Source organism: Ursus arctos, unplaced genomic scaffold, assembly GCF_023065955.2.
Source record: "Ursus arctos isolate Adak ecotype North America unplaced genomic scaffold, UrsArc2.0 scaffold_13, whole genome shotgun sequence".
Taxonomy (NCBI): domain Eukaryota; kingdom Metazoa; phylum Chordata; class Mammalia; order Carnivora; family Ursidae; genus Ursus; species Ursus arctos.
The window spans coordinates 39,106,581-39,130,335 of NW_026622797.1; the positions used below are offsets into that span (position 1 = coordinate 39,106,581).

At 36.4% G+C, this 23,755-nt stretch overlaps 1 protein-coding gene and 1 long non-coding RNA gene across 8 annotated transcripts in view; one reads left to right on the forward strand and one right to left on the reverse strand.

Moving 5' to 3' along the window:
- PKIB (cAMP-dependent protein kinase inhibitor beta) overlaps positions 1–23,755 on the reverse strand; it is a 190,718-nt gene that overhangs the window by 156,138 nt on the left and 10,825 nt on the right. The gene's annotated exons all lie outside the window — the stretch shown is intronic.
- Positions 1,480–11,522, forward strand: LOC123001346 (uncharacterized). The gene is made up of 3 exons (XR_006410142.3): positions 1,480–1,633; positions 1,728–1,851; positions 11,378–11,522. It is a non-coding gene; the product is annotated as an uncharacterized LOC123001346 (long non-coding RNA).

The following is a 23,755-nucleotide window of genomic DNA, read 5'->3' on the forward strand; positions in this document are numbered from 1 at the left end:
AGCTATAATCCTGAAGTGCTAGTGTGTAAGGATACCACCACAATTTTAAAGAGGTTAAGACATGCCCTGAAAAGTGTCTGCAATGCAAATCTTTACATATTTCTAAACCAATATATTTACTACCTTTATGTAAAATGTCCTTCAGTGGATAAAATATGTAATTATGTCTATACCAAAATACAAGAGATGTGAAAAATATTATATAACATGGCAAATATTTAGTTTTTAAAAACTTTTTATTTAAATTCAATTTAATTAAAATATACTGCATTATTAGTTTCAGAGGTACAGTTTAGTGATTCATCAGTTGCATACAACACCCAGTGCTCATTACTTCAAGTGCCCTCCTTAATGCCCATCACCCAATTACCCCATCCCCCACCTACCTCCCCTCCAGCAACCCTCAGTTTGTTTTCTATGGTTAAGAATCTCTTATGATGTGCCTCCCTCTCTGTTTTCATCTTATTTTATTATTTCTTCCCTTCCCCTATGTCCATTTATAGTGCAATTTGTTGGAAATGTGCTAAAACTATTTTTCATGCTATGGGAAATAACTCTCTGTGCATCCATGTGTCTCTAACAAACACACTAAAACTAGACAGAAAATGCATTCAGAGAAACTAACATCAACTTTCAAGGAATCTTAAATGAAGGGCAGCATTGTTTGATTCAACTGCTGGACACTGATCACTTAATGGCTTTAAAACTATTTGAACCATAGTAAATAAAGCAGTGCTTCATTCCGAGTTGTCAAGGCCCATACTCCTCAAGAAAAGGTGAAATTTATAGCTAAATGAATTATTTTATCAAGAGGAAAATGCATTTAATAGATGGTAAAGATCTTAAAATAAGGAATTACCCAGATTATTAAAGATTCCTAAAGCCAGGACGCCCAAAACCAAAAGATTTGACATCCACTGACCTCAGAAAAGAAACTAATTACTCATTGCTGCAAAGTCTACCACAAAAGACAATAAATATAGGTCCAGCCCACTGAATTAGGAATGAAAAAATGCTTTTAAATATATCCCTCATTGGCATCTTTCCAAAGAATATGAATAGTTAAAATAGATATTTTAACCCCTAGAAAGTATTTGAGTAATTGCCATAAAAGAGCCTGGAATCAACTCATAATCGTTATCAGAAACTATAATGTAGTTGGATGTTGGGCTAAATAAAATCTTTTTGGATTTGTTTTGGTCTTTCCATATAGTTTATTTTTTTTTTAAGATTTATTTATTTTAGAGAGAGAACATAGATGAGCAGAGGTGGGGCGGGGGGTGTGGAGGGAAAGGGAGAAGCAGACTCCCCCCTGAGTCGGGAGCCCAGAGCAATCCCATAAAATCATGGCCTGAAGGGAAACCAAGAGTCCGATGCTCAAGTGACTGAGCCACCTGGGAACCCCAGTCTTTCCATATTCTTTTCCTCTCTTCTATATTTGTTTTGTATTGCAGTTCCTGTTTTCTTTGGAAAATCGTCCTTCCTCAACTCTGGTGTGGAAAGTGGGCTGCTAAAAAAATCACAGTGCCTCGTCTTCACCACCTAAGACATGGGTATGTGACCAAGGCTTAACCAACCATGGTTGTCCACTGCCCTGCTATAGGAAATAGGAGATGAACAGGCAAGACTATAGGTAGGTATTTATTATACCTTGTAACATCCCTAAATAAACAAGTCCTCTCTTTCTCTTGGGGTACTTAACTGAACTGACATGTATCATTTTGAAGGAAGCTTTTGGTAGTAGAAGATAATGAAGCTATAACCATAAAAGAAAAAAGATAAGTGATGGAAAAAGAGAAAATCCTGCAGACTTTATTTAAATCCCTGGATCCAGTCATCTTGAAGCACAAGGTAAATTCCCTTATTTCCTTAAGCCAGTCTGAATTGGGTTTTGAGGAACAGAAACATTTATATAAATTATTAACATTAAACACCAACTATCCATAATAATAGTAGCATTTGGATAAATTTATAAGTAATACATAAGCTTCTTATGAGGCAAATTTTTACTTCCTCTGTGACTTTTAAATCTCTCCAAGAGTTGCTGTGTGAAATTTCAGAGACTCACTACCCCTGCCTGATTCTTTCAAGGAAGATACGTAATTAGCTATGAAAAGTTACTGAAAAGTGATCTTTAATAGAAAAGAAACCAGGATCTACATAATTCATGAGCTGCAGAATTCACCTCCAAAAAGTCCAGAATTTGTTTTATTTAGTACATAAAGAAAATATTTTTGGTACCTATCTCATAGCATATAAATTTCCCCATATCTAAGAAAATGTAATATCTACTTATTTTATAGAAATTGACCATATCTAACAGTCCATGCGTATGACAAGGGGTAAATTCTTAATTCTCTGTAGCAACCAGAATAATTCTAGAGATAATCTCATATAGCATTTTTGTGTGTGAACTCCCAGCTACACTATAAAGGTTTACAACCAGCAATGTGGGAAAAGACTCAAAGTTATTTCTTGTGCTATATAAATTACTACAAATAAAAAGTTACAGAAAATTTACAGAAAAGAGCTGAAATAGAGAGGAAATCTCCTTCCTTCCTTCCTTCCTTCCTTCCTTCCTTCCTTCCTTCCTTCCTTATTACAATTCTATTTCATTAACGTTTATTGAGCACCTACTATGTCCTGGATCATGAATATTAAAAATGAACATGAGGGGCACCTGGGTGGCTCAGTCAGTTAAGTGTCTGCCTTCGGCTCAGGTCATGATCCCAGGGTCCTGGGATTGAGCCCTGTGTCGGGCTCCCTGTTCAGCGGGGGGCCTGCTTCTTCCTTTCCCTTGGCCTGCTGCTCTCCCTGCTTGTGCACTCAATCTCTCTCTAATAAATAAATTAAAACTTTAAAAATACAGAAACAAACAAACAAACAAGCATGAACATGATATAACCTCTGCTGCCTAGAAATACAAAGCCTGTTGAGGAATTTTCTTTCATTATTCCTAATCTCATTGGGTGGGTTATTAAAGCAAGAGCTTTTTCCATCATGGACCAACCTGGGCACTGTCTCAATAAATACATCATAAAACTGACTTATTTATCGAAGCATAGGTGAAAGGATTAGTTTTGTGTAGTCTTAGTTCTGTGGTGCAAAGCTAAGTCTCATTCTCTTAGTTGTATTGTTTCATCCCATTTACCCACTCTCACCAAAACCACCCTGATTAAAAGTGTTCAAAAAACTTTAAAAACTGGGTGCAGGGCATACATGAACTTCCTGCATCATCTTTGCAACTTCCTGATGAATCTAAAACTATTCTAAAAATTTTTAAGTTCATTTTTTTAAACAACTGAATATGAGGATAATGAGCTTTTTATGTAGGTATTTTCAATACATGTTGCCAGCAATTATCAATCAATAGTCCAAGAATCAGGACATTGAAAAACAGTATGAAATGCTAACGCTATTATCTTCTGTATTAAGTATTTTCCTGAAATGAAAATAGAATTGAGATTTACTTTAGAGGTAATTTTTTTTGACCATTCTTTCTCAATACATGTTTTTGAGCCAAAGAACCAAAACAGCTTAGTGGAGTTTAGCAATCATCTGCCAATGTTTCCCAAAGGAAGCATCATCGACATTTTGGTTGGCACAATTCTCTATAGTACAATAATCCATGAATTGAAGGATAACTAATATTCTGGCCCCTGCTCTGTAGCACTCCTTAGTTATTGTGACAATTAAAACAAGTCCAAATATTTCCAAATACCTTCTGGAAGGAAGTACCATCTGGCACCACTAGCCTAATCTCTGTGGTTAGAAAGGGGGAAAATAGAAATCCAGAGAAGTCATATAGGTTTAAGGCTGATATAACTACTGAAGTTCAAAATGGCAGGCAGGCTTTTCTTAATCAGTATTCCTAAGCTACGTGAATGTTTTTTAATGCTATATCATTCATTTCAAGTTTTCTGAATTTTTGATGTTTGGACTCAGTGTGAACTAATAAACCAAATTTTCAAACAAGAAAACTCAAGGCCTGTGTGGAGTGGATTTAGTAACTAATTTTGAATTACTAATCAATCTAATTTTATTTCATTCTCTATTAACATGAGCATATGCTTCATGACTCTGAAGGACAACTTAAGAAAATAGTTAAAGATTAAAAGCAAGCAATAACGCAAACAGTAGGGATAGGAAAGATCTTATTCCTTTGCAGCAGAGCCACTGTAGATAAATGACTGTAAGAACAGGATTAGTGGTAACAACCTGCAACCTGGCTAGGGACCCAAGAAAAGATTCTATATACCCAGTGTAAAGAGTACAGACAGGAAGGTCAAAGTTAAGTAGGCAAATATTAGACTGCCTAGACCACCTCTTATGTAAAGATAATTAAGGAAATTTAAGGCCCAGGAAAAGATTCTGAAGGACAAGAGAAAGGAAACATAAACCTGAATCTCAGAAAAAAGGATGAACCCATGAATTTTGTATTCTAACGAAGGAGAAAAACATTTTAGAAAACTCCTTGGGAGTTCTTGGTCTCAGGCAAAAAGAGAAAGCAGAACTTCAGAATAAATTTCTATTTATGAGATACCACCAATATCAAAGTTACAGGATAATGAACACTTATGTGCTAAAAAGCACAGCATCTAAGTATACATAAAATCTAATGGAAATGTGAAGAAATTGGGAAAAATAACCCCACAATTTTCCACATAAGATTGTAATACTTCTCATGCTTTGACAGCTCAAGAGCATTTATTTTTTTTTAATTCAGAATATTTTGGAGAACCTAATTAATGAGGTTGAGTTTAGATATACAAACAGATAAATTATCATGGGAAATATATCCTTTTCAAGAATGCATGAAACAAAAAGTAATCAACTACTGGGACACAAAGCTTCAATTTTGCCAAGTAGAAATGATAAAAGTCATATTCTCTGCATACAATGTAATAAAAAGATAATTTAATGATAATAACTTAAACCAAAAGGCTTACTCTTGTGGAAAACGGAAAACATGTCCTAAAAAATTGTTGGGTTAAAAGAGAAGCAAAACTACTAGTAAAAATTTTTGAGAAAATTTAAAAAATAAGAACTCCTTCTATTACAATGTATAAGATATGGCAAAACTTTAAGTAGGCAAACTCATAATTTTTATACATCAATTATTATTAATATAGAAAAATAAAAAGAATGAGCACTTCAACAAAATAAAACATAAGGTGTTAGAGCAATGAAAATAATAATAAAAGTCAAACTAGAAACTGAAAGAAAAAGGTAGTTTGATCTATAAAAGCAAAACCTGATTCGTTAGGGGAAAAAATTATTTGAAAGAATGACTCTGAAATCCCATCTTCTAGTCCAGGAATTAGTGAAAAAGAAATATAAATACATTTCTGGAAAAGTAACTGAAGCTGTCTTTGGTCTCATATTATTTCTGGGTGCTCAATGGTAATTCTGCTTTAGAGTCCAGAGGTGGCCCTAGGTCAGAGATCCAAAAGAAGCACACAATTCCTGGCAAGCTCATGGCTTCCCTATGACCTGGATTCTATTTGCTTTTCCTCTTTCAGAGTTTTTGTCCCATGAGCACTACACATGAACAAGTGGTGGTTCTCCCAGTATGCTTATAACGGATTCTTCTCAAACTCAAGCACTACTTTTTGTATTTAGCATAAGTAGAACACTCTATTTATTTATCTGGATCTCCAAGGCCAAGCTAGAATCAGTATCCTCACTGATAGAAGTTCCTGCGCCTCTAGCTCACTGCTCTGGTGGCCCTCTGCTGCCCCCTCTTGGTTCTAGGCAATACTCTGTCAGACACTGGGTACAAATGGCTTAAAGCCTCAGAATAACACCTCCAAACTTCAGAAATACCCATGTAAACCAATACGCAGTTGGTGGGTCTTTGCTTTTAGTAGTATAATAAAATTACAAAGGTTTTTTGTTACTCATAATCTTCACATAGAAGTAAAGAAAATTTGCCTACTGTAAAAGCACAATATTTATTTTTACCAAGTAGTTTCAGAAATTAACTTCAGCTCAAAGCTTTCCAGATGAACTTTAGTTTTCTAGATTAAAACGGTCAAGATATACACATAACGAATGTGCCCAACAATTCAGTGATTCTTTACGTTTCTGAGTCATGAACAGATTTGAAATCAGATGAAAACTGCAGCCCAGAAGGCATCTACCAGGACACCATGATATAGTTCCATGATTCATTTTCAAGAAAAGACTTGTTGTACTCTCTTGCCCAAGGCCACCATACCCCTTATCATGGCCTACATCAACAACTGATTGATGTAGGGCACAAAGGCCCCACTCAACTCTAAAGTGTCATTCTGGCTCCAGAGGTTCCCCATGAAGTCAGTTGAGGCTACAGGTGGGCGTGCATCACAGAACAACTTCTCCCTCTGCCTCTTCCTGTTTCTTCCTCATCCCCACTGCAGGTATCAATCCCAAGAGCACTACTTAATAAATATCCTCATGCTAAACTTTATCTCAGGGTCTTCCTGGGGAACCCAACACGTCACAACTATTATACAAGAGTGCATAAAGCAGCATATTCCCCTGCTGGGGGGAATTATTCAAAAGCTACAAGAAAAAGGTTTTATAAGTTCACAAACCATTTCTGGACAACTTGGAAACACATATAATTCCCAGACTCCATTTTATATCAAACACTGACAAAAGCAGATGACATTCATCGGGAAGAAAAAGGAAGCAACGGAAACAAGAATATGTAGAGAAAAATCTCAAGAGCAGGGAACCAGTCAAAATAGATCTCCAAAAGCATCAGCAAAAATATACTTCCTGAAAATTGGGGTACATCTTGAAATAAAAAAATAATATTCCAAGATCTTGATCCTTGGTGCAAGGACTAGCTAGAGTTGGCACATCTTTCTTCCTTAGAAGAGGTGGGGCTATAAAAAGAATTATACAGAAAAGTCATATTTGCAGGAAGTAATATGACTGCAACAGAAAAAGAGAAAGCCTGTGCTCTATGAAAACTAGCTAGCCTACAACCCGACCTTGTCATTTTCTCCCCAAAGGAAACTTTTACAAATGATAAATTCAAGAAAATCTAACTCATTCAATGATGAGTAATATTTTAAAAGAACGATTGATTTTTTTAAATACCATTTTTTTAAAAGTCTCTTCTTCCTTCCACTCTTTAAAAAATATTTATCCATTCCTTTCACTTCCTTTCTCTTGAGGCAGCCAAGGCCAGTGAAACTTACAGGGCCAAGGAGACGGTTGGGGCTGCTGAAATAGGCAGAGCAGAAGAGGCAACCAACTGGGTCAGCAGTTTGATTACATACAGAAGGAATGAGCAAATAGGCAAATGATTTGAAAATAATGGGGACCAGATTTTTCACTATTAGAAAAAGGAGTTACAAATATGGAAAAGTCAAAAGCCAAAATCAGCCCAATTCAACAATATCGAATTGTAATTAGAGTTATCACTATGAGAGCATGGTACTTATTATATAGATGTAGATCTCGAAATAGATACAAATGCTTGCATGTAAGCATAGATGGATGATTGGATGGATGGGTGGATGGATGGACGGATGGATGGATGATAGATAAATAAACGGATGGATGGATGGATGGATGGATATTTCCTCTGCCTGATAGGAAAGCTTGCATTCCAGAAACAGCAAATAGACGTAGTGGTCAGATTTTGGTTTCTAAGTAGCATTTTATACTATATAGAATGAGAACTCCTTGGGGAAATAAAAGACAAATATGAACCTGGAGATCTTGTGCCAGAAAATAAGAAACAGCTGAAAAGAAAATGACGGGAAAATGTCAAAAAGATGTAGGATTCAGATTTGGAAAAGGGAGATCTCATTTACTAAACACAGTTGTCTCTCCTTATCTATGGGGAATACATTGTAAGACCTTCAATGGACGGCTGAAACTGTGAATAGTACAGACCTATATATACTACGTTTTTTTCCCGTACATACATACCTATGATAAAGTTTAATTTACAAATTCGGGTGCCTGGGTGACTCAGTCAGTTAAGCATCCGATTCTTGGTTTCGGCTCGGGTTATGATCTCAGGGTCCTGGGATTGAGCCCAGTGTCAGGCTCCGCAATCAGCGCGGAGTCTTCTTGGGATTCTCTCTCCCTTTCCCTCTGTCCCTCCCCCCCACACGCTCTCTTTCTCTAAAATAAATAAATAAATATTTTTTAAAAAAGTTTACTTTACAAATTAGGTACAGAAAGAGATTAACAACAATAATACAAATAGAATAATTATAACAATATACTGTAATAAGTTATGTACATGTGGTCTCTCTCGAAGTATCTTACTTTAGTATAGTTACACTTCTTGTGATGGTGTGAGATGATAAAATGCCTCTGTGATAAGATGAACTGAGATGAAATGAGGTGAATGATGTAGGCATTGTGACATAGCCTTAGGTTACTATTAACCTTCTGACATACAGCAAAAGGCAGATCATCTGCTTAGAGGATGGATGACTACAGGCAACTGAAACAGCAGAAAGCTAAAGCATGGATAACGAGGGATTACTGTATGTAGCAAATTGAGCATCAAAATAAATATAGCAAAGGATTATCAACCCATTAAATAGGATTCTATAGTGTGTGTGTATACATAGGAATAAATAAATAAAAGTGGGGGAAAGCTATTACTTGCAGCAGAGCTCAAATAAAATGTAGAAATAATGATGAGGGGTACCTGGGTGGCTCAGTCAGTTAAGTGTCGGACTCTTGGATTCAGCTCAGGTCACGATCTTAGGGTATTGAGATGAGGCCCCGAGTTGGGCTTCGTGCTGGATGTGGAGCTTGCTTATGATTCTCTCTCCCCCTCTCCCTCTGCTCCTCCCCAACCCCTCCTCTCACTCTCACTTTCTCTTAAAAATAAAAAAGAAAGAATGCAATTAGAAAATCACAATTTGGCACTCAGCTGAGTAAGATATATTAAGGTAAAAACCGTCAATGGATACAAAAATGAATGTGTAAACAATTATTGACTAACAGGATATTTATATAATATCAAAATATCTCCCTTCAAAATACTTTCTAATTACAAAGAGAAAACTAGAAACTTCACAATGGAGAAAGTTGGCAGATATCACTTAAACAAGTGATAAAAGTCATTATCACCAATAATGGAACAAATTGACATCATATGCTTACTAATATGGTACAATGAGAAGAACACAGCTCTACTTTTATAATATTCCTGCCCTAAATGCATAAGCTGAATCTAACCAAAAGGAACACCAGACAAATCTAAACAAGAGAGGCATTCAACAGTTTAACTGGACTGGCATGCTTCAAAAAATAACAGGGTCATGGAAAAAAAGGAAAGACTGAGAATTGGTTCCAGATATCAGGATAACAGACATGACAACTAAATGTAACATGTAATCCTTCATTGGATCCTGGACCAGATTTTTTAAAAATCTATTTATCTATCTACCTAGTTATCATAATTAGATAGGTAGATAGTTAAGTAGGTAGATATAGGTAGGTAGGTAGGTAGATAAATAGGTAGGTAGGTAGATAGATGATAGATAGATAGATAGATAGATAGATAGATAGATAGATAGATGCTGAAACATAGAAAACTAAAAAATGAACCAGTGAAAGAGAAATAAATTTAAAATTGATAAAGACAAAATTATAGATATAGAAGATGAAGAGGGTGGGATCAAGCAACTATGACTGGAACCTTCAAAGAAAAAGCTAAAATAATGAAATAGAACAAATAGTTAATCACATATTTTATAAAAATGTTTTAGCTGTTACCCTGGAATGAACATAGTAATTACTTAACTGAGACTGAGTCTGGGGGGACTAAGATGACTACAGCACTTTTCATTATCTGAAATATGACCTGAAATGATGAAACCAGATTCAAGACTTCTTCCACTGTCACAGGAAGAAGTAACATCGTGACTTAGAAGAGACAGTGGCAGACAAAAAGAAAGTGCTTTATTTACATGTTTATATATTCAATCTATCTGTTACATTTTTATGTGTGTCTATGAATATATTCTGTCTAGCAGAGAACCATAAACTGGCACTAGAGGTTGCTGCTGGGAGAAGAAATTTGTTGGGGATTTGGAGGACAAAAGTGGAAGAGAGGATTAATTTTGGTGACCAACATTTGCTGCCACACAAAAAAGAGAAAAGGCAAGAAAGATGTAGGGCAATACCCAAACCTTATACTGAATCAATCCATACTGCTCAAGCACACTCACTTTTAATTCATGATAAGGAAGACATCAACAGATCCAGTTAAGGATTCCATCCTTAGGCACACTTCAGTTTGTTGAGGATTTCCTTCACCACCTATCAGGTCAGAAACCTGAACTTGATCTGTTTTAACATTGCCTTTAATGTTTCTGCTGTTAACTAGCCATCCTCTGCTCTCTTCCGGCTTTGACTTGGAAGTGTGTTAACTACACCTTTGCTTCTTAATTTGTTTTTTGTTTACTATGTGTGCTTCCCTTGGATGCTAATTTCTGTACTCCAGTCACATACTTCTGATTTTATCCTGAATCTTAATCATTCTGGAGAATTTAAAGTTTTTATTGCTGACACTTCTGCCTTTTACCTGGAGGATGATACTACTTTGACAAATTAGTTTGTTCTAATATTTTAACCCAAACCCCCCAAATAAATACTTTGTGGATGACTATTCTATTTGTAAAGTAAGATTCTAATTTTCCTTTGGGAAATAAACTCAGTGTAGAGATTCTTACTTGGAACTCTTATTTATATCCCAGGTAATAGATCAATCCAGTTTTCCCATTTTGTCTCATTTTATTCTCAATGGAAATATAAACCACCTAGTTATCATGTTCTGAAAAAGAGTATATTTGAATAGTGATTCCCCAAGCATAATCCATGAGATGTGATATATGTTAATTGTTTTGTTTTGTTTCAGGAGATAGAAAGTCCTGAGGTTGTATAAATTAAATTCTGGCTTAATAAGTTTACCACAGGATTTCTCAAAACCTTTAAAAAGTAATGTGTGCTGTAAATCTCTTACAGAGAAAGCACTTACTTGAAAAAGATCTCTTTACTTTGGCCCCCCTTTTACCTCAGAATTCTCCTTTCTTAACAGAGTTACATAAAATCTTCCCACAACAACTCCTCACAGAATATATTATAAAACTAAATCATATGTATTCTTTGAAGTTGTCCATATTCCAAGAGTTGATGGGAACGGTTCTCAGTTAAGATTTAGAGTTGGGCTCTGATTTCTAAGGCACAATCCTACGTCTTTTAACAACTACAGGGACTGAACACGGGAAATTATTTTATAAGATTTTGTTTGTATTGACTTCTTCACATTAGGGTTTAGGTGTTCGATAAAAGCATTTTTTTTAACCTCAGATATTTATTTAAAAGTGTATGAATATGTTTGCCGCAGAAACGTCATGTGGAAAACATGCAAGGCACAAGGAAATGCATTGATTCATTCAATAATTGTTCACTAAGTCCCTGCTCAGTGCAGGGCACGAAGCTGATGACGGTAGTAAAACTACAAGGAGGATGAGGTGTGCTTCAGAGAGAATCAGCATGAGGTAAGGCCCTAGATAGGAAAGAGTTCAATGTCTCAAGAGAAATAAATGAAAGGGAGAATGTTGTGGTTCTGTGTGGCAGAGGGCCAGGGGCTGTTAAGGGGAAGTTGTGAGTCATGGTACTGTCCATCCTAATCACTTCTTTAAATCCTAAATATTTGAATATTTAGAATTTACCTCAGCCTAGGAATATTCAGATCTTTTTATTTTTATTTTTTTTAAAGATTTATTTATTTATTTTAGGGGGGCAGAGGTAGAGGGAGAGAAGCAGACTTCCCACTGAGCACAGAGTCCTTTGTGGGGCTTGATTCCATGGCCCTGAGAAATGTAATTTTTGTTGCTTCTAGTGACCCACAGTCCACCTGTGATCTGTCAGCAAGTAGTGCTACTAGTGCTATTTCTGTTTTTTGAATCCTCATCAGTAATAATTATTACAATTGGATCTCAGATGACAATTCTTGTTCTGCAGTGTGAGAGAAACATTCTATTATAAGCTTTCTGCAATATAACTGGAAAAGTTGGACTTTTAGTAATGTAAAAAAGTATTACTTTCATGTAATCTAACATCAGATATCTTAATGTCAAGTTTAAGAGTATAGTATTTCCCTTTTAACTCCTTTGGAAATATACCTCTGACATTTAGCAATATAAACCTAACATATGTCTTTGTCAGTTATGCATGAGCAAAACTGCATTGAATTTGGTTTTTTAATTATTCTACAAACCTTTTGGAAATAAAGACAGACACATGAAAAAGGGCATTATCTTTTTTTCTTTCTTTTTTGTTTTGAAGAGAAGGTGGTACTAAATAGGCTATATACTATAAAAAGTAAATAGAAAAGAGCACATTTTATTGTTCAAATAAAAGATATAGTAAGTTAAATACATACTTATTGTTAGGAATAATCAAAATTATGTTGTAGGATAATTGGTTATAAATGATAATTTCCAATATATTCCCAGGTACTTTCTCTATTTGTGTATGGATGAATAGAAAGTAAATCTGTGGGTGTTTTATATTATGTTTGATTAAGTATACCTGGTATCTAAATAGGAGTACCAATACATATTCTAGAGAATATTTTTTTTTCATTTCCAGAAAAAGTTTTCAATGAAGAAATGAGTAAAAGCTTCTGCTGTGACATAAAATCAATACCTTTATTAAACTGCTCCAAGAATTTTTTGTTATTTTTAGACAATAACAGCTCTACTATCCCTCAAGTAGCCTTGGTTAAATAAACTGTTTAACCTCAAGTTGTTCAAATATTTTTTATGTATAGTGTGGGTTGGTAGTCTTGGTACAGTTCTGAGAGGGGGAGGGAGACAGTGGCAGATAGCTCACTAAATTCCCAGAGGTGAAACAAATGGAAAATGTTAGAAATGGGATACAGTCGTCAAGAATAAACAAAGGTCACTACATGTATCATGAAATTCAAGTAATCATTCAAATTCATAACACTGTAAACTTAGAAAATTCTCATCAAGGTGCAAAATAAAATTTAAGGAAAATCTATGAGCACTTTGGTAGAACTCTTTAATACTAAAATTGCTACTACTTTGGTATCCTTCATGTGTCTATATTATCTCGCTTAGTCAGGAGGCAATCTAGTGATGATTAAGCGTTCAGTATCTTTGGCAAATTGCTTAAACAGTTTTGCCTTAGTTCTCTCATCTGCGAAACTGGGATAATCACAGTATCTACTTTTTGTCTAGTTTTATTGCGAAATAATTGACATACATCACTATACAAGTTTAAGGCCTACAGCATGATGGTTTGATTAAGATATATTGTGAAACGATTACTGTAATAGGTTCAGCTAACACCCATCACCTCATACAGGTACAATATAAAGGAAAGAAAGAAGAAAAAAGAAAGAAAAAAATTCTGTGATGAGAATTCTTAGGATTTACTCTCTCAACAGCAGTATTAGCTACAGTCATCATGTACATTACATCCCTAGTACTTATTTATTTTATAACTGGAAGTCTGTACCTTTTGACCAACTTCTTCCAAATCTTCATCCCCAACCCTTTGCCTCTGGTAACTGCAAGTCTGATCTCCTAGAAACTCATATGAGTTTGGTGTGGTGGGTTTTTTGTCTATTTTGTTTTGTTTAGCTTTCATGTAAGTAAGAATGTACAGTATTTGTCTTTGACTGATTTACATCTGTTAGCATAATGTCTTCAAGGTCCATCTATGTTGTTGCAAATGGTAGAATTTTCTCACTTTTATGGCTCAATAACATTCCACTGTATACATATACCACAACTTCTTTATGCATTCATCCATCAGTAGACACTTAGTTTATTCCCATATCTCGGTGATTGTGAATAATGCTGCAACCAACATGGAGGTGTAGATATCTTAGAGTTAGTGTTTTCATTTCCTTTGGGTTTATTCCCAGAAGTAGAATTGCTGGATCATAGTTCTGTTTTTTAAATTTTTAGAGGATCCTCCATACTATTTACATAGTGGCTGTACCAATTTACAATCCCACCAACACTGCACAAGGGTTTCTCCACATCCACACCAGCATTTGTTATCCCTTGTCCTTTTGATGATGGCCATTTACTAGGCATGATGTAATATCACATTGTGGTTTCAGTTGCATTTTCCTAATGATTAGTGATGTTGAGAATTTTTAATGTACCTGTTGGCCTTTTATATATCTTCTTTGGATAAATGTTTGTTCAGGTCCTTTGCCCACGTTTTAATTGGATTAATTTTTGTTTTTGTTTTTGGTTTCTTTACTGTTATTGAATTATATGAGTTCTTTATATATTTTGGATATATGGCTTGCAAATATTTTTTTCCCATTCTGTAGGTTGTCTTTTCACTTCACTGATGGTTCTATTTGGTGTATAAAGCTTTTTAGTTTGATGTAGTTTATTTTTTGCTTTGTTACTTGTGTTTTGGATGTCATATCTAAAACATCAGCAAGACCCATGTCAAGAAGCTTTATTCCTATGTTTTATTCTAGTAGTTTCATGGTTTTAGGTTTTACATTTAAGTCTTTAATCCATTTCAAGCTAATGTTTGTGAGTGGTGTTAAGATAAGATCTAGTTTCATTGTTTTACATGAAATATCCAGTTATCCTGGCATAATTTATTGAAGGGACTGTCTTTTCTCCATTGAATATTCTTGGCTTCCTTGTCAAATATTAGTTGATCACATATGCTTGGGTTTTATTTTCGGGTTCCCAGTTCTGTTCCACTGATATATTTGTCTGTTTTTACAACATAATTATACTGTTCTAATTGCTATAGCTTTATAGGATAGCTTAAATTCAGGAAATGTGACACCTCCTGCTTTGTTCTTCTTTCTCAGGATTTCTTTGGCTGTTCAGGATCTTTGGTGTTTCCATATAAATTTTAAGAGTGGTTTTTTTTTTTTTTGATTCTGTAAAAAAAATCCCATTGGAATCTTGATAGTTATTACATTGAATCTACAGATGGCTTTTGGTAGAATTGACATCTTAACAATATTACTGTTTCCAATCCGTGAACATGAGATAGCTTTCCATTTATTTGTGTCTTCTTCCATTTTGTTCATTTATGTCTCTTGTAGTTTTCGGAGTAGAGATCTTTCACCTCCTGGTTAATTTTATTTCTAAGTATTTTATTGTTTTTGATGTTATTGTAAGTGGGATTGTTTTCTTCTTTTTCATAAAATTTGTTGTTAGTGTTTAGGACTTCTATGGAATTTTGTATGTTAATTTTGTATCTTGCAACATTACTGAATTCATTGATTAGATCTAACAGGTTTTTGGTTGAGTCTTCAGGTTTTCCATATATAAAATCATGTCATCTGCAAATAGAGACAATTTTACTTCTTCCTTTTCAATTCTGATACATTTTATTTCTTTTTCATGCCTGATTGCTCTAGCTAGGACTTCTAGTACTATGTTGAAGAGGAGTGGTGAGAGTGTCACCTTTGTTTTATTCCTGATCTTAAAAGAAAAGTATTCAACCTCTCACCACTGAGTATGAGTTTAGATATGGGTTTGTCATATATGGCCATTATTGTGTTGAGATATGTTCCCTCTATGCCTAATTTGTGAAGAGTTTTTTTTTTTTTTATCATGAATGGATGTTAAATTTTGTCAAATGCTTTTTTGGTATCTATTATGATAATTATATGAGTCTTTTCTTTTATTCTATCAATTCTTTCATTTTATCTTTCATTCTGTCATTCTTTCATTCTCTCTTTCATTCTAGCAATTCTTTCATTCTATCACATTGATATATCACATCATTAGATTTGCATATGGTGAACCATCCTTGTGTCCCAGACAATCCCCCCTGAATCATGGTGAATGAACCTTTTAATGTGCTGCTGCATTCAGTTTGTTAGCATTTTTTTTCTGAGAATTTTTGAATCTATATCTTCCAGATATCTCGGCCTATAATTTTCTAGTATTATCCTTTTCTGGATTTAAAATCATTATAATGCTGGCCCCATAAAATGAGTTGAGAGTATTCCCTTCTCTTCAGTTGTTTTGGAGAGTTTGAGAAAGATTGGTGTTAATTTCTTGTTAAATGGTATAATTGGTCTATTCAGATTTTCTATTTCTTCCTGATTCAGTTTTGGTAAGTGATACATGTTTCTGAGAATTTTTTCCATTTTTTTTCCTTTTCTTTCTCTCTCTTTCTCTCTCTTTCTTTCCTTTTTAGAGTGGGGTAGGGACAGAGGGAGAGAGAGTGGGGTAGGGACAGAGGGAGAGAGAGAGTGAATCTTAAGCAGGGTCCTTGCCCAGCATGGAGCCCAGGGTGGGGCTCGATCTTATGACCCTGAGATCATGACCTGAGCAGAAACCAAGAGTTGGATGCTTAACCGACTGAACCACACAGGTACCCCTCCATTTCCTTTAGATTGTCTAGTTTGTTGGTATATAGTTGTTCATAGTAGCCTCTAATGATCCTTTGTATTTCTGTGGTATCAGTTGTAATATCTCCTTTTTCATTTATAAGTTTATTGATTTAAGTCCTGTCTTTTTTCTCCCTTGGTTAGTGTAGCTAAGGGTTTGTCCATTTTGTTTATCTTTTTCAAGAACTAACCCTTAGTTTGGTTAATCTTTTCTATAGTTTTTCTGTTCTCTATGTGTTTCTATTCTAATCTTTATTATTTCCTTTCTTCTGCTAACTTTGGGCTCAGGTTGTTCTTCTTTTTCTAGTTCCTTAAGGCATAGAGTTAGGTGCCTTACATGGGTTCTTTTTTGCTTCTTATTGTAGGCACTTATTTCTATGAACTTTCCTCTTAGAATTGCTTTTGCTGCATCCCATAAGTTCTGAAATGTTGGTTTTCCATTTTTGTTTGTCTCAAGAAAAAATTTTATTGCCCCATTAATTTCTTCTTTGATCCATCAGTTATTCATAATTTCTGTGTTCATGAATTTTCCAGTTTTTCTCTTGCTGTTAATCTCTAGTTTCATGCCATTGTGGTAAGATAAGATACTTGGTATGATTTCAGTCTTCTTGAATTTGCCTGTTTTGTGGCCTAATATATGGTCTATCCTAGAAAATGTCCCATGTGCTCTTGAAAAAAATATGTATTCTGTTGTTGTTGGATAGAATGTTCTATATATGTCTGTTACATCCATTTGGTCTATAGTGTTATTCCAATCTTCTGTTTCCTTAATAATTCTCTGTCTGGATGACCTATCCACTGTTGAGAGTTGGGTATTAAAATCCTCAACTATTATTGTATAAGCATTCATTTTTCCTTTTACATTTATTAGTTTTGTTTTATATATTTAGTGCTCCAATATTGGGAACATACATTTTTACAATCGTTATGTCTTATTATTGACCCCTTCATCATTATATAATGACCTTGTTTCTTTTTACCATATGTAGTTTAAAGTCTATTTGTTTGATGTAAGTAGGGCTAACCCTGTTTTGTTGTTGTTAACCATTTGCTTGAAATGACTTTCTATCCTTTAACTTTCAGCCTGTGTGCTTTTAAAGCTTAAGTGAGGTGATTCAGAGTTAAGATGGCAGAGGAGTAGGGGTCCCCTTTTTCAGCTGGTCCCCTGAGCTGAGCTGGGTAGGTACCAGACCATCCTGAACACCTACAGAATCAGCCTGAGATGCAGGAAGATACATCTGGATCTCTACAAATGAACATCTCCAACACTGAGTATTGAGGTATGAAGTGGGGACCCGTGAATCTGTGCACAGATATCTGAAGATAAACGGAAGGGGGAGGGAGCCTCCGCATTTGGGCGCCGGGAAACGGTAGTCACCTGCACTGGAGACTGGGCTGACACGAGGACCGGCACTTGCGAGAGAGCAGACTGAGACCGTGAGCCTGGGAACGCGCACGACCAGTCTGAAAACTGGAGCTCTGGAGTGCGCATGAACCACACTGAAACAGAGCTCCGGAGCACACGGGGGCGGCTCGTGGCTGGCGGTGGCGGTGTTAGAAACACAAAGGACAGAGACGTGCAGGCCCTGGAAGTGAGGGCTGGGACGCCGGGTGTGGAGCGCACATCCCGGGATGCTGTAGGGTTTAGCAGCACCAACAGAAACAGAGTTAAAGTGGCCAGGAGAGCTCAGTGGAGAGCGGACTGCGATCTCTCTGTTCTGAGACAGAGACTGGGATTCGGCCACTGCTGCTCTGACTCTCAGAAGAGGCACAGCAAACCGCCAGGGAAAGCTGCCAGAGAACAAAAGCCTGGAAAACTGGCTCACAGTGTGCCCATCCCCATCCCCCCTCACAGGGAACAGGGAGACTCTACCCAAACAGGGTTGCCTGAGTATTATCACAGCAGGTCCCTCCCCCAGAAGGCAGGCTGAAAAATCCAGAAGCCCACATCCCTAAGGTCCCTTTAAAACAAGTGCACACTGCCTGGGTTCTGGTCAATAATTTGGGCTCTGGACAACCCCACAACCTCTCCTCAACAGAATGACGAGGAGAAATCCCCCCCAGCAAAGAAAAGACAATGAATCTGTGGCCTCTGCCACAGAACTGATGGATATGGATATAACCAAATTATCAGAAATGGAGTTCAGAGTAACAATGGTCAAGATGATGTGTAGACTTGAAAAAAATATTAACGAAAATATTAACGAGAATATAGAATTTCTAAAGGCAGAAATGAGAGCGAATCTTGCAGAAATTAAAAATGCTATGAATCAAATGCGGTCAAAACTAGATGCTCTGACGGCCAGGGTAAATGAGGCAGAAGATGAATCAGCAAATTGGAGGATGGGTTGGTAGAAGAGAAAGCTAAAACAGAAACTTGGCTCAAAAAAATCCAATCTCAAGAATGTAGGTTACGGGAGATTACTGACTCAATGAAACGTTCCAATGTCAGAATCATCGGCATCCCCGAGGGGGTGGAGAAAAACAGAGGTCTAAAAGAGATATTTGAACAAATTGTAGCTGAAAACTTCCCTAATCTAGCAAAGGAAACAAGCATTCGTGTCCAAGAGGCAGAGAGGACCCCTCCAAGCTCAACCACGACAAACCTATGCCATGTCACGTCATAGTGCATTTCGCAAATATTAGATCCAAGGATACAGTATTGAAAGCGGCCACAGCAAAGAAATTTCTCACGTACCAAGGCAAAAGTATCAGGATTACGTCAGACCTGTCTACACAGACCTGGAATGGGAGAAACGGTTGGGGGGCATTTTGAAAGCTCTTTCAGAGAAAAACATGCAGCCAAGGATCCTTTATCCAGCAAGGCTGTCATTCAGAATTGATGGAGAGATAAGGACCTTCCAGAATCACCAGTCACTGACCAATTTCGTAACCATGAAACCAGCCCTACAGGAGAGATTAAGGGGGGGTTCTATAAAAGTAAAAAGGCCCCAAGGGTGATACAGAACAGAAAGTTACAATCTGTAGAAACAAAGACTTTACAGGCAACATGACATCATTAAAATCATATCTCTCAATAATCACTCTCAATGAAATGGCCTAAATGCTCCCATAAAACGCCACAGGGTTGCAGATTGGATAAAAAGACATGACCCATCTATTTGCTGTCTACAAGAGATTCATTTTGAACCTAAAGATACATCCAGACTGAAAGTGAAGGGATGGAAAACCATCTTTCATGCCAATGGACCTCAAAAGAAAGCTGGGGTAGCAATTCTCATATCCGACAGATTGGATTTTAAACTAAAGACTATAGTTAGAGATACAGAAGGGCACTATATTATTCTCAAAGGATGTATCCAACAAGTGGATATGACAATTATAAATATCTATGCCCCCAACAGGGGAGCAGCAAGATACACAAGCCAACTCTTAACCACAATAAAGAGACACATAGATAAAAATACGTTAATAGTAGGGGACCACAACACTCCACTATCAGCAATAGATAGATCACCTAAGCAGATAATCAACAAAGAAACAAGAGCTTTGAATGTCATACTAGACAAGATGGACCTTATAGATATATATAGAACACTACACACCAGAACAAAAGAATACTCATTCTATTCAAATGCACATGGAACATTCTCCAGAATAGATCATGTTCTGGGTCACAAAACAGGTCTCAACTGATACCAAAAGACTGAAATTATTCCCTGCATATTCTCAGACCACAATGCTTTGAAATTGGAACTTAATCACAAGGAAAAATTTGGAAGAAACTCAAACACTTGGAGACTAAGAACCATCCTGCTCAAGAATGATTCAATAAACCAGGAACACAAAAATCAATTTAAACAATTTATGGAGACCAACGAGAATGAAAACACAATGGTCCAAAACCTATGGGACACTGCAAAAGCAGTCCTAAGGGGAAAATACATAGCCATCCAAGACTCACTCAAAAGAATAGAAAAATCTAAAATGCAGTTTTTATATTCTCACCTCAAGAAGCTGGGACAGCAACAGAAGAACAGGCCTAATCCACACACAAGAAAGCAGTTGATCAAGATTAGAGCAGAGATCAATGAATTAGAAACAAGGAGCACAGTAGAGCAGATCAACAGAACTAGAAGCTGGTTCTTTGAAAGAATAAATAAAATTGACAAACCACTGGCAAGACTTATCCAAAAGAATAGAGAAAGGACCCAAATTAATAAAATTATGAATGAAAAGGGAGAGGTCACAACCAACACCAATGAAATAGGAAGGATCATTAGAAACTTTTATCAACAGCTTTATGCCAATAAATTAAGCAACCTGGAAGAGATGGAGGCCTTCCTGGAAACCTATATACTACCAAGACTGAAACAGGAAGAAATTGATTTTTTTTAAACAGACCAATTAATTATGAAGAGATTGAAGCAGTGATTAAAAACCTTCCAAAAGAGGAGAGCATAAGCAGCAACCTCTACGACATCGGCCAAAGCAACCTTTTTCACGACACATCTCCAAAGGCAAGAGAAACAAAAGATACAATGAACTTGTGGGACTTCATGAAGATAAAAAGCTTCTGCACAGCCAAGGAAACAGTCAAAAAAAACTAAGAGGCAGCCCATGGAATGGGAGAATATATTTGCAAATGATGCTACAGATAAAAGACTGGTATCCAAGATCTACAAAGAACTTCTCCAACTCCATACGCGAGAAACAAACAAATCATAAAATGGGCAGAAGATATGAACAGACACTTTTCCAATGAAGACATACAAATGGCTAACAGACACATGAAAAAATGTTCAAAATCATTAGCCATCAGGGAAATTCAAATCAAAACCACAATAAAATACCACCTTATGCCAGTTAGAATGGCAAAAATTGAGAAGGCAAGAAACAACAAAGGTTGGAGAGGATGTGGAGAAAGGGGATCCCTCCTACATTGTTGGTGGGAATGCAAGTTGGTACAGCCACTCTGGAAAACAGTGTGGAGGTCCCTTAAAAGGTTAAAAATTGAGCTACCCTATGACCCAGCCATTGCACTACTGGGTACTTACCCCAAAGATACAGACGTAGTGAAGAGAAGGGCCATATGCACCCCAATGTTCATAGCAGCATTGTCCACAATAGCTAAATCGTGGAAGGAGCCGAGATGCCCTTCAACAGATGACTGGATTAAGAAGATGTGGTCCAGGGGCGCCTGGGTGGCACAACGGTTAACAGTCTGCCTTCGGCTCAGGGCGTGATCCCAGCATTATGGGATCGAGCCCCACATCAGGCTCCTCCGCTATGAGCCTGCTTCTTCCTCTCCCACTCCCCCTGCTTGTGTTCCCTCTCTCGCTGCCTGTCTCTATCTCTGTCAAATAAATAAATAAAATCTTTAAAAAAAAAAAAAAGAAGATGTGGTCCATGTATACAATGGAATATTACTCAGCTATCAAAAAGAACGATTTCTCACATTTGCTGCAACATGGACGGGACTGGAGGAAATCATGCTAAGTGAAATAAGTCAAGCAGAGAAAGACAATTATCATATGGTTTCACTCATCTATGGAACATAAGAAGTAGGAAGATCGGTAGGAGAAGAAAGGGATAAAGAAAGGGGGGGTAATCAGAAGGGGGAATGAAGCATGAGAGACTATGGACTCTAAGAAACAAACTGAGGGCTTCAGAGGGTTGGGAGGTGAGGGAATGGGATAGGCTGGTGATGGGTAGTAAGGAGGGCACGTATCGCATGGTGCACTGGGTGTTATACACAACTAATGAATCATGGAACTTTACATTAAAAACCAGGGATGTACTATATGGTGACTAACATAATATAATAAAAAATATTATTATTAAAAAAAAAGGTTAAGTGAATCTCCTATAGACAGCATATTGTTGGATCTTGGTTTTTTTTTTTTTTTAATTCACTCAGTCATTCTATCTCTTTTGATTAGAGAATTTAATCTATCTACATTAAAGTAAGTATTGTTAGATAAGGAATTACTATTGCCATTTTGTTGTTCTCTGGTTTTGTAGATTCATGTTTTTTATCCTGCTGTCTTTTTTCATATTTTGATGTCTTTTAGTATCAGTAGCTTTAACATCTTTTTTTTTTTTTTTTTAAGATTTTATTTATTTATTCAACAGAGATAGAGACAGCCGGCGAGAGAGGGAACACAAGCAGGGGGAGTGGGAGAGGAAGAAGCAGGCTCATAGCGGAGGAGCCTGATGTGGGGCTCGAGCCCATAACGCTGGGATCACGCCCTGAGCCGAAGGCAGACGCTTAACCGCTGTGCCACCCAGGCGCCCCAATAGCTTTAACTTCTTAATCATGCTCTTTTGTGTCATTGGTACAGGTTTTTCCCTTGCGGTTACCATGGGGCTTACATAAAACATCTTAAAATTATGTCACCCTATTTTAACCTGATAACAACTTCAAAACAATCCCTAAACTTTACACTTTTTCTTCTCCCCCTCATATTTTAGGCTATTGCTGTTACAATTCACATATTTTTCATATTGTGTAAATAATAAGATTATTGTGGTTATGGTTATCTTAACTTTATTTATTTGTTTATTTATTTATTTATTTAGAGAGTGCCAGTGCAAGTAGCAGGAGGGACAGAGGTAGAGAGAGAGAATCTTAAGCAGGCCCCATGCTTAGCACAGAACCTGATGTGGGGCTCAAAATCATGTTCCTAAGATCATGATCTGAGCCAAAATCCAAAGCTTAACTGACTGAGCCACCCATGCACGCCTACTATATTTATTTTTTAAACTACAGTTGTAAGTGTATTATGTGCCACCGCTACCAAATTACAGAATCTATTTTGACTATACATTTAAGATTACCAGTGAGTTTAAGGTTATCTTCTTATCTTTTTATGATGTTAATTAGCATCTTTTTTTGTCAAATATACTTTCATATTTTTATGATGTTAACTAGCATCTTACTTCCACTAGAAGAACACCCTTTAGGATTTCTTGTAAGGCAGGTCTAGTGGTAATGAGCTCCCTCAGCTTTTGTTTGTTCTAGAAAGTTTTTATCTCTCCTTCATTTCTGAAAGAAAGCTTTGCCAGGTGCAGTGATTTTTTTTTCTTTCAACATATTGAAAATTTCATCCTATACTCTACTAGCCTGGAATGTTTCTTTTGAGAAATCCACCTGTAGTCTTGTGGGAGTTCCCTTGTATGTAACTTCTCTTTTCTCTTGCTGCTTTTAAAATTCTTTCTTGTCTTTGACTTTTGACAATTTAATTATAATGTGTCTTAATGTAACCCTATGTAGGTTATATCTATTTGGAGCCTTTTGGGCCTCATGGACCTTGATGTTTTTTTCTATCGGGTTTGGGAAGTTTTTAGCCATTATTGCTTTAAATATACTTTCTGTGCCATTCTCTTTCTCTTTCC